The sequence below is a fragment of the Nasonia vitripennis genome, assembly GCF_009193385.2.
Source record: "Nasonia vitripennis strain AsymCx chromosome 2 unlocalized genomic scaffold, Nvit_psr_1.1 chr2_random0007, whole genome shotgun sequence".
Taxonomy (NCBI): Eukaryota; Metazoa; Arthropoda; class Insecta; order Hymenoptera; family Pteromalidae; genus Nasonia; species Nasonia vitripennis.
This window is the reverse complement of record NW_022279614.1, coordinates 2,560,446-2,576,191: the sequence shown is the minus strand read 5'-3', so window position 1 is coordinate 2,576,191 and position 15,746 is coordinate 2,560,446. Positions and strand designations below refer to the sequence as shown.

Here is a 15,746-nt window from a genome sequence, read left to right as displayed (position 1 = left end):
TGTGATAAAGTTGATTCAAGCAAGTATGAAATGTAATATATGTTTTTTTAAATTTAGGCTTGCGTAATGTAGAATAAAGTATTTTCAATATATATAGTGAGTATGAGTGAAAAAAGTTGATTCGAGGGAGGATGACATGTAATATAAGGTTTTTAGTGAAAAAAGTTGATTCAAGCAAGTATGACACGTAATATATGTTTTTTTTTTAATATAGGCTAGGCGTAATGTAGAATAAAGTATTTCCAAAATATATATAGTGAGTATGAGTGAAAAAAGTTGATTCGAGGGAGGATGACACGTAATATAACGTATTTAAAAAATTTAGGCTAGGCGTAGTGTAGAATATAGTATATTCAATGTGTATATAGTGAGTGTGAGTGAAAAAAGTTGATTCAAGCAAGTATGACACGTAATATATGTTTTTTTTTCATTTAGGAAGGCGTAATGTAGAATAAAGTATATTCAAAATATATAGTGAGTGTGAGTGAAAAAAGTTAATTCGAGAGAGTATGACATGTAATATAAGATTTTTTGTGAAAAAAGTAGATTCAAGCAAGTATGACACGTAATATATGTTTTTTTTTTAATTTAGGCTAGGCGAAATGTAGAATAAAGTATTTTCAATATATATAGTGAGTATGAGTGAAAAAAGTTGATTCGAGGGAGCATGACATGGAATATAACGTTTATTAAAAAATTTAGGCTAGGCGTAGTGTAGAATATAGTATTTTCAATTTGCATATAGTGAGTGTGAGTGAAAAAAGTTGATTCAAGCAAGTATGACATGGAATATATGATTTTTTTTTAATTTAGGCTAGGCGTAATGTAGAATAAAGTATATTCAAAGTGTATATAGTGAGTGTGAGTGAAAAAAGTTAATTCAAGCAAGTATGACACGTAATATATGTTTTTTTTTAATTTAGGCTAGGCGTAATGTAGAATAAAGTATTTTCAATATATATAGTGAGTATGAGTGAAAAAAGTTGATTCGAGTGAGCATGACATGGAATATAATGTTTTTTTTGTGATAAAGTTGATTCAAGCAAGTATGAAATGTAATATATGTTTTTTTAAATTTAGGCTTGCGTAATGTAGAATAAAGTATTTTCAATGTGCATATAGTGAGTGTGAGTGAAAAAAGTTGATTCAAGCAAGTATGACATGGAATATATGATTTTTTTTTAGACTTAGGCTAGGCGTAATGTAGAATAAAGTATATTCAAAGTGTATATAGTGAGTGTGAGTGAAAAAAGTTGATTCAAGCAAGTATGACACGTAATATATGTTTTTTTTTAATTTAGGCTAGGCGTAATGTAGAATAAAGTATTTTCAATATATATAGTGAGTATGAGTGAAAAAAGTTGATTCGAGTGAGCATGACATGGAATATAATGTTTTTTTTGTGATAAAGTTGATTCAAGCAAGTATGAAATGTAATATATGTTTTTTTAAATTTAGGCTTGCGTAATGTAGAATAAAGTATTTTCAATATATATAGTGAGTATGAGTGAAAAAAGTTGATTCGAGGGAGGATGACATGTAATATAAGGTTTTTAGTGAAAAAAGTTGATTCAAGCAAGTATGACACGTAATATATGTTTTTTTTTTAATATAGGCTAGGCGTAATGTAGAATAAAGTATTTCCAAAATATATATAGTGAGTATGAGTGAAAAAAGTTGATTCGAGGGAGGATGACACGTAATATAACGTATTTAAAAAATTTAGGCTAGGCGTAGTGTAGAATATAGTATATTCAATGTGTATATAGTGAGTGTGAGTGAAAAAAGTTGATTCAAGCAAGTATGACACGTAATATATGTTTTTTTTTCATTTAGGAAGGCGTAATGTAGAATAAAGTATATTCAAAATATATAGTGAGTGTGAGTGAAAAAAGTTAATTCGAGAGAGTATGACATGTAATATAAGATTTTTTGTGAAAAAAGTAGATTCAAGCAAGTATGACACGTAATATATGTTTTTTTTTTAATTTAGGCTAGGCGAAATGTAGAATAAAGTATTTTCAATATATATAGTGAGTATGAGTGAAAAAAGTTGATTCGAGGGAGCATGACATGGAATATAACGTTTATTAAAAAATTTAGGCTAGGCGTAGTGTAGAATATAGTATTTTCAATGTGCATATAGTGAGTGTGAGTGAAAAAAGTTGATTCAAGCAAGTATGACATGGAATATATGATTTTTTTTTAATTTAGGCTAGGCGTAATGTAGAATAAAGTATATTCAAAGTGTATATAGTGAGTGTGAGTGAAAAAAGTTAATTCAAGCAAGTATGACACGTAATATATGTTTTTTTTTAATTTAGGCTAGGCGTAATGTAGAATAAAGTATTTTCAATATATATAGTGAGTATGAGTGAAAAAAGTTGATTCGAGTGAGCATGACATGGAATATAATGTTTTTTTTGTGATAAAGTTGATTCAAGCAAGTATGAAATGTAATATATGTTTTTTTAAATTTAGGCTTGCGTAATGTAGAATAAAGTATTTTCAATGTGCATATAGTGAGTGTGAGTGAAAAAAGTTGATTCAAGCAAGTATGACATGGAATATATGATTTTTTTTTAGACTTAGGCTAGGCGTAATGTAGAATAAAGTATATTCAAAGTGTATATAGTGAGTGTGAGTGAAACAAGTTGATTCAAGCAAGTATGACACGTAATATATGTTTTTTTTAATAATATAGTATATTCAATGTGTATATAGTGAGTGTGAGTGAAAAAAGTTGATTCAAGCAAGTATGACACGTAATATATGTTTTTTTTTTAATTTAGGCTAGGCGAAATGTAGAATAAAGTATTTTCAATATATATAGTGAGTATGAGTGAAAAAAGTTGATTCGAGGGAGCATGACATGGAATATAACGTTTATTAAAAAATTTAGGCTAGGCGTAGTGTAGAATATAGTATTTTCAATGTGCATATAGTGAGTGTGAGTGAAAAAAGTTGATTCAAGCAAGTATGACACGTAATATATGTTTTTTTTAAACTTAGGCTAGGCGTAATGTAGAATAAAGTATATTCAAAGTGTATATAGTGAGTGTGAGTGAAAAAAGTTGATTCAAGCAAGTATGACACGTAATATATGTTTTTTTTTAATTTAGGCTAGGCGTAATGTAGAATAAAGTATTTTCAAAATATATATAGTGAGTATGAGTGAAAAAAGTTGATTCGAGGGAGGATGACATGTAATATAAGGTTTTTAGTGAAAAAAGTTGATTCAAGCAAGTATGACACGTAATATATGTTTTTTTTTTAATATAGGCTAGGCGTAATGTAGAATAAAGTATTTTCAATATATATATATATAGTGAGTATGAGTGAAAAAAGTTGATTCGAGTGTGTATGACATGTAATATAAGGTTTTTAGTGAAAAAAGTTGATTCAAGCAAGTATGACACGTAATATATGTTTTTTTTTAATTTAGGCTATGCCTACTGTAGAATAAAGTATTTTCAATATATATAATGAGTATGAGTGAAAAAAGTTGATTCGAGGGAGCATGACTTGGAATATATGGTTTTTTTTAAACTTAGGTTAGGCGTAATGTAGAATAAAGTATATTCAAAATATATAGTGAGTGTGAGTGAAAAAAGTTAATTCGAGAGAGTATGACATGTAATATAAGATTTTTTGTGAAAAAAGTAGATTCAACCAAGTATGACATGGAATATATGATTTTTTTTTAATTTAGGCTAGGCGTAATGTAGAATAAAGTATATTCAAAGTGTATATAGTGAGTGTGAGTGAAAAAAGTTGATTCAAGCAAGTATGACACGTAATATATGTTTTTTTTTAATTTAGGCTAGGCGTAATGTAGAATAAAGTATTTTCAATATATATAGTGAGTATGAGTGAAAAAAGTTGATTCGAGGGAGGATGACATGTAATATAAGGTTTTCAGTGAAAAAAATTGATTCAAGCAAGTATGACATGTAATATATGTTTTTTTTTTAATATAGGCTAGGCGTAATGTAGAATAAAGTATATTCAATGTCTATACAGTGAGTGTGAGTGAAAAAAGTTGATTCGAGGGAGCATGACATGGAATATATGGTTTTTTTAAACTTAGGCTAGGCGTAGTGTAGAATATAGTATATTCAAAATATATAGTGAGTGTGAGTGAAAAAAGTTAATTCGAGAGAGTATGTCAAGTAATATAAGGTCTTTTTTTTTATTTATGCAAGGCGTAATCTAGAATATAGTATATTCAATGTCTATACAGTGAGTGTGAGTGAAAAAAGTTGATTCAAGCAAGTATGACATGTAATATATGGATTTTTTTTTAATTTAGGCTAGGCGTAATGTAGAATAAAGTATATTCAAAGTGTATATAGTGAGTGTGAGTGAAAAAAGTTGATTCAAGCAAGTATGACACGTAATATATGTTTTTTTTTTAATTTAGGCTAGGCGTAATATAGAATAAAGTATTTTCAATATAGATAGTGAGTATGAGTAAAAAAATTGATTCGAGGGAGCATGACATGGAATATATGGTTTTTTTTTAAACTTAGGCTAGGCGTAGTGTAGAATAAAGTATATTCAATATAAATAGTGAGTTTGAGTGAAAAAAGTTGATTCGAGTGAGCATGACATGGAATATAATGTTTTTTTTGTGATAAAGTTGATTCAAGCAAGTATGACATGTAATATATGTTTTTTTTTAATTTAGGCTAGGCGTAATGTAGAATAAAGTATTTTCAAAATATATATAGTGAGTATGAGTGAAAAAAGTTGATTCGAGGGAGGATGACATGTAATATAAGGTTTTTAGTGAAAAAAGTTGATTCAAGCAAGTATGACACGTAATATATGTTTGTTTTTTTAATTTAGGCTAGGCGTAATGTAGAATATAGTATATTCAATGTGTATACAGTGAGTGTGAGTGAAAAAAGTTGATTCAAGCAAGTATGACACGTAATATATGTTTTTTTTTTAATTTAGGCTAGGCGTAATGTAGAATAAAGTATATTCAAAATATATAGTGAGTGTGAGTGAAAAAAGTTAATTCGAGAGAGTATGACATGTAATATAAGTTTTTTTTGTGATAAAGTTGCTTCAAGCAAGTATGACATGTAATATATGTTTTTTTAAATTTAGGCTAGGCGTAATGTAGAATAAAGTATTTTCAATGTGCATATAGTGAGTGTGAGTGAAAAAAGTTGATTCAAGCAAGTATGACATGGAATATATGATTTTTTTTAATTTAGGCTAGGCGTAATGTAGAATAAAGTATATTCAAAGTGTATATAGTGAGTGTGAGTGAAAATAGTTGATTCAAGCAAGTATGACACGTAATATATGTTTTTTTTTAAATTAGGCTAGGCCTAATGTAGAATAAACTATTTTCAATGGGCATATAGTGAGTGTGAGTGAAAAAAGTTGATTCAAGCAAGTATGACATGTAATATAAGGTTTTTAGTGAAAAAAGTTGATTCAAGCAAGTATGACACGTAATATAACGTTTTTTAAAAAATTTAGGCTAGGCGTAGTGTAGAATATAGTATATTCAATGTGTATATAGTGAGTGTGAGTGAAAAAAGTTGATTCAAGCAAGTATGACACGTAATATATGTTTTTTTTTTAAATTAGGCTAGGCCTAATGTAGAATAAAGTATTTTCAATGGGCATATAGTGAGTGTGAGTGAAAAAAGTTGATTCAAGCAAGTATGACATGTAATATAAGGTTTTTAGTGAAAAAAGTTGATTCAAGCAAGTATGACACGTAATATAACGTTTTTTAAAAAATTTAGGCTAGGCGTAGTGTAGAATATAGTATATTCAATGTGTATATAGTGAGTGTGAGTGAAAAAAGTTGATTCAAGCAAGTATGACACGTAATATATGTTTTTATTTTTAATTTAGGCTAGGCGTAATGTAGAATAAAGTATATTCAAAGTGTATATAGTGAGTGTGAGTGAAAAAAATTAATTCAAGCAAGTATGACACGTAATATATGTTTTTTTTAATTTAGGCTAGGCGTAATGTAGAATAAAGTATTTTCAATATATATAGTGAGTATGAGTGAAAAAAGTTGATTCGAGGGAGGATGACATGTAATATAAGGTTTTTAGTGAAAAAAATTGATTCAAGCAAGTATGACACGTAATATATGTTTTTTTTTTTTAATATAGGCTAGGCGTAATGTAGAATAAAGTATTTTCAAAATATATATAGTGAGTATGAGTGAAAAAAGTTGATTCGAGGGAGGATGACATGTAATATAAGGTTTTTAGTGAAAAAAGTTGATTCAAGCAAGTATAACATGTAATATATGTTTTTTTTAATTTAGGCTAGGCGTAATGTAGAATAAAGTATTTTCAAAATATATATAGTGAGTATAAGTGAAAAAAGTTGATTCGAGGGAGGATGACATGTAATATAAGGTTTTTAGTGAAAAAAATTGATTCAAGCAAGTATGACATGTAATATATGTTTTTTTTTTTTAATATAGGCTAGGCGTAATGTAGAATAAAGTATTTTCAAAATATATATAGTGAGTATGAGTGAAAAAAGTTGATTCGAGGGAGGATGACATGTAATATAAGGTTTTTAGTGAAAAAAGTTGATTCAAGCAAGTATGACACGTAATATATGTTTTTTTTTTAATATAGGCTAGGCGTAATGTAGAATAAAGTATTTCCAAAATATATATAGTGAGTATGAGTGAAAAAAGTTGATTCAAGCAAGTATGACACGTAATATAACGTATTTAAAAAATTTAGGCTAGGCGTAGTGTAGAATATAGTATATTCAATGTGTATATAGTGAGTGTGAGTGAAAAAAGTTGATTCAAGCAAGTATGACACGTAATATATGTTTTTTTTTCATTTAGGATAGGCGTAATGTAGAATAAAGTATATTCAAAATATATAGTGAGTGTGAGTGAAAAAAGTTAATTCGAGAGAGTATGACATGTAATATAAGATTTTTTGTGAAAAAAGTAGATTCAAGCAAGTATGACACGTAATATATGTTTTTTTTTTAATTTAGGCTAGGCGAAATGTAGAATAAAGTATTTTCAATATATATAGTGAGTATGAGTGAAAAAAGTTGATTCGAGGGAGCATGACATGGAATATAACGTTTATTAAAAAATTTAGGCTAGGCGTAGTGTAGAATATAGTATTTTCAATGTGCATATAGTGAGTGTGAGTGAAAAAAGTTGATTCAAGCAAGTATGACATGGAATATATGATTTTTTTTTAATTTAGGCTAGGCGTAATGTAGAATAAAGTATATTCAAAGTGTATATAGTGAGTGTGAGTGAAAAAAGTTAATTCAAGCAAGTATGACACGTAATATATGTTTTTTTTTAATTTAGGCTAGGCGTAATGTAGAATAAAGTATTTTCAATATATATAGTGAGTATGAGTGAAAAAAGTTGATTCGAGTGAGCATGACATGGAATATAATGTTTTTTTTGTGATAAAGTTGATTCAAGCAAGTATGAAATGTAATATATGTTTTTTTAAATTTAGGCTTGCGTAATGTAGAATAAAGTATTTTCAATGTGCATATAGTGAGTGTGAGTGAAAAAAGTTGATTCAAGCAAGTATGACATGGAATATATGATTTTTTTTTAGACTTAGGCTAGGCGTAATGTAGAATAAAGTATATTCAAAGTGTATATAGTGAGTGTGAGTGAAAAAAGTTGATTCAAGCAAGTATGACACGTAATATATGTTTTTTTTTAATTTAGGCTAGGCGTAATGTAGAATAAAGTATTTTCAATATATATAGTGAGTATGAGTGAAAAAAGTTGATTCGAGTGAGCATGACATGGAATATAATGTTTTTTTTGTGATAAAGTTGATTCAAGCAAGTATGAAATGTAATATATGTTTTTTTAAATTTAGGCTTGCGTAATGTAGAATAAAGTATTTTCAATATATATAGTGAGTATGAGTGAAAAAAGTTGATTCGAGGGAGGATGACATGTAATATAAGGTTTTTAGTGAAAAAAGTTGATTCAAGCAAGTATGACACGTAATATATGTTTTTTTTTTAATATAGGCTAGGCGTAATGTAGAATAAAGTATTTCCAAAATATATATAGTGAGTATGAGTGAAAAAAGTTGATTCGAGGGAGGATGACACGTAATATAACGTATTTAAAAAATTTAGGCTAGGCGTAGTGTAGAATATAGTATATTCAATGTGTATATAGTGAGTGTGAGTGAAAAAAGTTGATTCAAGCAAGTATGACACGTAATATATGTTTTTTTTTCATTTAGGAAGGCGTAATGTAGAATAAAGTATATTCAAAATATATAGTGAGTGTGAGTGAAAAAAGTTAATTCGAGAGAGTATGACATGTAATATAAGATTTTTTGTGAAAAAAGTAGATTCAAGCAAGTATGACACGTAATATATGTTTTTTTTTTAATTTAGGCTAGGCGAAATGTAGAATAAAGTATTTTCAATATATATAGTGAGTATGAGTGAAAAAAGTTGATTCGAGGGAGCATGACATGGAATATAACGTTTATTAAAAAATTTAGGCTAGGCGTAGTGTAGAATATAGTATTTTCAATGTGCATATAGTGAGTGTGAGTGAAAAAAGTTGATTCAAGCAAGTATGACATGGAATATATGATTTTTTTTTAATTTAGGCTAGGCGTAATGTAGAATAAAGTATATTCAAAGTGTATATAGTGAGTGTGAGTGAAAAAAGTTAATTCAAGCAAGTATGACACGTAATATATGTTTTTTTTTAATTTAGGCTAGGCGTAATGTAGAATAAAGTATTTTCAATATATATAGTGAGTATGAGTGAAAAAAGTTGATTCGAGTGAGCATGACATGGAATATAATGTTTTTTTTGTGATAAAGTTGATTCAAGCAAGTATGAAATGTAATATATGTTTTTTTAAATTTAGGCTTGCGTAATGTAGAATAAAGTATTTTCAATGTGCATATAGTGAGTGTGAGTGAAAAAAGTTGATTCAAGCAAGTATGACATGGAATATATGATTTTTTTTTAGACTTAGGCTAGGCGTAATGTAGAATAAAGTATATTCAAAGTGTATATAGTGAGTGTGAGTGAAACAAGTTGATTCAAGCAAGTATGACACGTAATATATGTTTTTTTTAATAATATAGTATATTCAATGTGTATATAGTGAGTGTGAGTGAAAAAAGTTGATTCAAGCAAGTATGACACGTAATATATGTTTTTTTTTTTTAATTTAGGCTAGGCGAAATGTAGAATAAAGTATTTTCAATATATATAGTGAGTATGAGTGAAAAAAGTTGATTCGAGGGAGCATGACATGGAATATAACGTTTATTAAAAAATTTAGGCTAGGCGTAGTGTAGAATATAGTATTTTCAATGTGCATATAGTGAGTGTGAGTGAAAAAAGTTGATTCAAGCAAGTATGACACGTAATATATGTTTTTTTTAAACTTAGGCTAGGCGTAATGTAGAATAAAGTATATTCAAAGTCTATATAGTGAGTGTGAGTGAAAAAAGTTGATTCAAGCAAGTATGACACGTAATATATGTTTTTTTTAATTTAGGCTAGGCGTAATGTAGAATAAAGTATTTTCAAAATATATATAGTGAGTATGAGTGAAAAAAGTTGATTCGAGGGAGGATGACATGTAATATAAGGTTTTTAGTGAAAAAAGTTGATTCAAGCAAGTATGACACGTAATATATGTTTTTTTTTTAATATAGGCTAGGCGTAATGTAGAATAAAGTATTTTCAATATATATATATATATATATATATATATATATATATATATATATATAGTGAGTATGAGTGAAAAAAGTTGATTCGAGTGTGTATGACATGTAATATAAGGTTTTTAGTGAAAAAAGTTGATTCAAGCAAGTATGACACGTAATATATGTTTTTTTTAATTTAGGCTATGCCTAATGTAGAATAAAGTATTTTCAATATATATAATGAGTATGAGTGAAAAAAGTTGATTCGAGGGAGCATGACTTGGAATATATGTTTTTTTTTAAACTTAGGTTAGGCGTAATGTAGAATAAAGTATATTCAAAATATATAGTGAGTGTGAGTGAAAAAAGTTAATTCGAGAGAGTATGACATGTAATATAAGATTTTTTGTGAAAAAAGTAGATTCAAGCAAGTATGACATGGAATATATGATTTTTTTTTAATTTAGGCTAGGCGTAATGTAGAATAAAGTATATTCAAAGTGTATATAGTGAGTGTGAGTGAAAAAAGTTGATTCAAGCAAGTATGACACGTAATATATGTTTTTTTTTAATTTAGGCTAGGCGTAATGTAGAATAAAGTATTTTCAATATATATAGTGAGTATGAGTGAAAAAAGTTGATTCGAGGGAGGATGACATGTAATATAAGGTTTTTAGTGAAAAAAATTGATTCAAGCAAGTATGACATGTAATATATGTTTTTTTTTTAATATAGGCTAGGCGTAATGTAGAATAAAGTATATTCAATGTCTATACAGTGAGTGTGAGTGAAAAAAGTTGATTCAAGCAAGTATGACATGTAATATATGGATTTTTTTGTGATAAAGTTGATTCAAGCAAGTATGACATGTAATATAAGGTTTTTTAAAAAATTTAGGCTAGGCGTAATGTACAATATAGTATATTCAATATATATAGTGAGTATGAGTGAAAAAATTTGATTCGAGGGAGCATGACATGGAATATATGGTTTTTTTTAAACTTAGGCTAGGGGTAATGTAGAATAAAGTATATTCAAAATATATAGTGAGTGTGAGTGAAAAAAGTTAATTCGAGAGAGTATGACATGTAATATAAGATTTTTTGTGAAAAAAGTAGATTCAAGCAAGTATGACATGGAATATATGTTTTTTTTTAATTTAGGCTAGGCGTAATGTAGAATAAAGTATATTCAAATGTGTATATAGTGAGTGGTGGAGTGAAAAAAGTTGATTCAAGCAAGTATGACACGTAATATATGTTTTTTTTTAATTTAGGCTAGGCGTAATGTAGAATAAAGTATTTTCAATATATATAGTGAGTATGAGTGAAAAAGTTGATTCGAGGAGGATGACATGTAATATAAGGTTTTTAGTGAAAAAATTGATTCAAGCAAGTATGACACGTAATATATGTTTTTTTTTTTAATTTAGGCTAGGCGTAATGTAGAATAAAGTATTTTCCAATATATATAGTGAGTATGAGTGAAAAAAGTTGATTCGAGGGAGCATGACATGGAATATAACGTTTATTAAAAAATTTAGGCTAGGCGTAGTGTAGAATATAGTATTTTCAATGTGCATATAGTGAGTGTGAGTGAAAAAAGTTGATTCAAGCAAGTATGACATGGAATATATGATTTTTTTTTAATTTAGGCTAGGCGTAATGTAGAATAAAGTATATTCAAAGTGTATATAGTGAGTGTGAGTGAAAAAAGTTAATTCAAGCAAGTATGACACGTAATATATGTTTTTTTTAATTTAGGCTAGGCGTAATGTAGAATAAAGTATTTTCAATATATATAGTGAGTATGAGTGAAAAAAGTTGATTCGAGTGAGCATGACATGGAATATAATGTTTTTTTGTGATAAAGTTGATTCAAGCAAGTATGAAATGTAATATATGTTTTTTTAAATTTAGGCTTGCGTAATGTAGAATAAAGTATTTTCAATGTGCATATAGTGAGTGTGAGTGAAAAAAGTTGATTCAAGCAAGTATGACATGGAATATATGATTTTTTTTTAGACTTAGGCTAGGCGTAATGTAGAATAAAGTATATTCAAAGTGTATATAGTGAGTGTGAGTGAAAAAAGTTGATTCAAGCAAGTATGACACGTAATATATGTTTTTTTTTAATTTAGGCTAGGCGTAATGTAGAATAAAGTATTTTCAATATATATAGTGAGTATGAGTGAAAAAAGTTGATTCGAGTGAGCATGACATGGAATATAATGTTTTTTTTGTGATAAAGTTGATTCAAGCAAGTATGAAATGTAATATATGTTTTTTTAAATTTAGGCTTGCGTAATGTAGAATAAAGTATTTTCAATATATATAGTGAGTATGAGTGAAAAAAGTTGATTCGAGGGAGGATGACATGTAATATAAGGTTTTTAGTGAAAAAAGTTGATTCAAGCAAGTATGACACGTAATATATGTTTTTTATTTAATATAGGCTAGGCGTAATGTAGAATAAAGTATTTCCAAAATATATATAGTGAGTATGAGTGAAAAAAGTTGATTCGAGGGAGGATGACACGTAATATAACGTATTTAAAAAATTTAGGCTAGGCGTAGTGTAGAATATAGTATATTCAATGTGTATATAGTGAGTGTGAGTGAAAAAAGTTGATTCAAGCAAGTATGACACGTAATATATGTTTTTTTTTAATTTAGGCTAGGCGTAATGTAGAATAAAGTATTTTCAATATATATAGTGAGTATGAGTGAAAAAAGTTGATTCGAGGGAGGATGACATGTAATATAAGGTTTTTAGTGAAAAAAATTGATTCAAGCAAGTATGACATGTAATATATGTTTTTTTTTAATATAGGCTAGGCGTAATGTAGAATAAAGTATATTCAATGTCTATACAGTGAGTGTGAGTGAAAAAAGTTGATTCAAGCAAGTATGACATGTAATATATGGATTTTTTTGTGATAAAGTTGATTCAAGCAAGTATGACATGTAATATAAGGTTTTTTAAAAAATTTAGGCTAGGCGTAATGTACAATATAGTATATTCAATATATATAGTGAGTATGAGTGAAAAAATTTGATTCGAGGGAGCATGACATGGAATATATGGTTTTTTTTAAACTTAGGCTAGGGGTAATGTAGAATAAAGTATATTCAAAATATATAGTGAGTGTGAGTGAAAAAAGTTAATTCGAGAGAGTATGACATGTAATATAAGATTTTTTGTGAAAAAAGTAGATTCAAGCAAGTATGACACGTAATATATGTTTTTTTTTTTTAATATAGGCTAGGCGTAATGTAGAATAAAGTATTTTCAAAATATATATAGTGAGTATGAGTGAAAAAAGTTGATTCGAGGGAGGATGACATGTAATATAAGGTTTTTAGTGAAAAAAGTTGATTCAAGCAAGTATAACATGTAATATATGTTTTTTTTAATTTAGGCTAGGCGTAATGTAGAATAAAGTATTTTCAAAATATATATAGTGAGTATAAGTGAAAAAAGTTGATTCGAGGGAGGATGACATGTAATATAAGGTTTTTAGTGAAAAAAATTGATTCAAGCAAGTATGACATGTAATATATGTTTTTTTTTTTTAATATAGGCTAGGCGTAATGTAGAATAAAGTATTTTCAAAATATATATAGTGAGTATGAGTGAAAAAAGTTGATTCGAGGGAGGATGACATGTAATATAAGGTTTTTAGTGAAAAAAGTTGATTCAAGCAAGTATGACACGTAATATATGTTTTTTTTTTAATATAGGCTAGGCGTAATGTAGAATAAAGTATTTCCAAAATATATATAGTGAGTATGAGTGAAAAAAGTTGATTCAAGCAAGTATGACACGTAATATAACGTATTTAAAAAATTTAGGCTAGGCGTAGTGTAGAATATAGTATATTCAATGTGTATATAGTGAGTGTGAGTGAAAAAAGTTGATTCAAGCAAGTATGACACGTAATATATGTTTTTTTTTCATTTAGGATAGGCGTAATGTAGAATAAAGTATATTCAAAATATATAGTGAGTGTGAGTGAAAAAAGTTAATTCGAGAGAGTATGACATGTAATATAAGATTTTTTGTGAAAAAAGTAGATTCAAGCAAGTATGACACGTAATATATGTTTTTTTTTTAATTTAGGCTAGGCGAAATGTAGAATAAAGTATTTTCAATATATATAGTGAGTATGAGTGAAAAAAGTTGATTCGAGGGAGCATGACATGGAATATAACGTTTATTAAAAAATTTAGGCTAGGCGTAGTGTAGAATATAGTATTTTCAATGTGCATATAGTGAGTGTGAGTGAAAAAAGTTGATTCAAGCAAGTATGACATGGAATATATGATTTTTTTTTAATTTAGGCTAGGCGTAATGTAGAATAAAGTATATTCAAAGTGTATATAGTGAGTGTGAGTGAAAAAAGTTAATTCAAGCAAGTATGACACGTAATATATGTTTTTTTTTAATTTAGGCTAGGCGTAATGTAGAATAAAGTATTTTCAATATATATAGTGAGTATGAGTGAAAAAAGTTGATTCGAGTGAGCATGACATGGAATATAATGTTTTTTTTGTGATAAAGTTGATTCAAGCAAGTATGAAATGTAATATATGTTTTTTTAAATTTAGGCTTGCGTAATGTAGAATAAAGTATTTTCAATGTGCATATAGTGAGTGTGAGTGAAAAAAGTTGATTCAAGCAAGTATGACATGGAATATATGATTTTTTTTTAGACTTAGGCTAGGCGTAATGTAGAATAAAGTATATTCAAAGTGTATATAGTGAGTGTGAGTGAAAAAAGTTGATTCAAGCAAGTATGACACGTAATATATGTTTTTTTTTAATTTAGGCTAGGCGTAATGTAGAATAAAGTATTTTCAATATATATAGTGAGTATGAGTGAAAAAAGTTGATTCGAGTGAGCATGACATGGAATATAATGTTTTTTTTGTGATAAAGTTGATTCAAGCAAGTATGAAATGTAATATATGTTTTTTTAAATTTAGGCTTGCGTAATGTAGAATAAAGTATTTTCAATATATATAGTGAGTATGAGTGAAAAAAGTTGATTCGAGGGAGGATGACATGTAATATAAGGTTTTTAGTGAAAAAAGTTGATTCAAGCAAGTATGACACGTAATATATGTTTTTTATTTAATATAGGCTAGGCGTAATGTAGAATAAAGTATTTCCAAAATATATATAGTGAGTATGAGTGAAAAAAGTTGATTCGAGGGAGGATGACACGTAATATAACGTATTTAAAAAATTTAGGCTAGGCGTAGTGTAGAATATAGTATATTCAATGTGTATATAGTGAGTGTGAGTGAAAAAAGTTGATTCAAGCAAGTATGACACGTAATATATGTTTTTTTTTCATTTAGGAAGGCGTAATGTAGAATAAAGTATATTCAAAATATATAGTGAGTGTGAGTGAAAAAAGTTAATTCGAGAGAGTATGACATGTAATATAAGATTTTTTGTGAAAAAAGTAGATTCAAGCAAGTATGACACGTAATATATGTTTTTTTTTTAATTTAGGCTAGGCGAAATGTAGAATAAAGTATTTTCAATATATATAGTGAGTATGAGTGAAAAAAGTTGATTCGAGGGAGCATGACATGGAATATAACGTTTATTAAAAAATTTAGGCTAGGCGTAGTGTAGAATATAGTATTTTCAATGTGCATATAGTGAGTGTGAGTGAAAAAAGTTGATTCAAGCAAGTATGACATGGAATATATGATTTTTTTTTAATTTAGGCTAGGCGTAATGTAGAATAAAGTATATTCAAAGTGTATATAGTGAGTGTGAGTGAAAAAAGTTAATTCAAGCAAGTATGACACGTAATATATGTTTTTTTTTAATTTAGGCTAGGCGTAATGTAGAATAAAGTATTTTCAATATATATAGTGAGTATGAGTGAAAAAAGTTGATTCGAGTGAGCATGACATGGAATATAATGTTTTTTTTGTGATAAAGTTGATTCAAGCAAGTATGAAATGTAATATATGTTTTTTTAAATTTAGGCTTGCGTAATGTAGAATAAAGTATTTTCAATGTGCATA

General features: G+C 27.7%; 1 protein-coding gene across 5 annotated transcripts in view; it reads right to left on the bottom strand.

The window, feature by feature from the left end:
• Positions 1 to 15,746, bottom strand: part of LOC100116824 (importin-11) — a 337,441-nt gene that overhangs the window by 120,704 nt on the left and 200,991 nt on the right. The gene's annotated exons all lie outside the window — the stretch shown is intronic.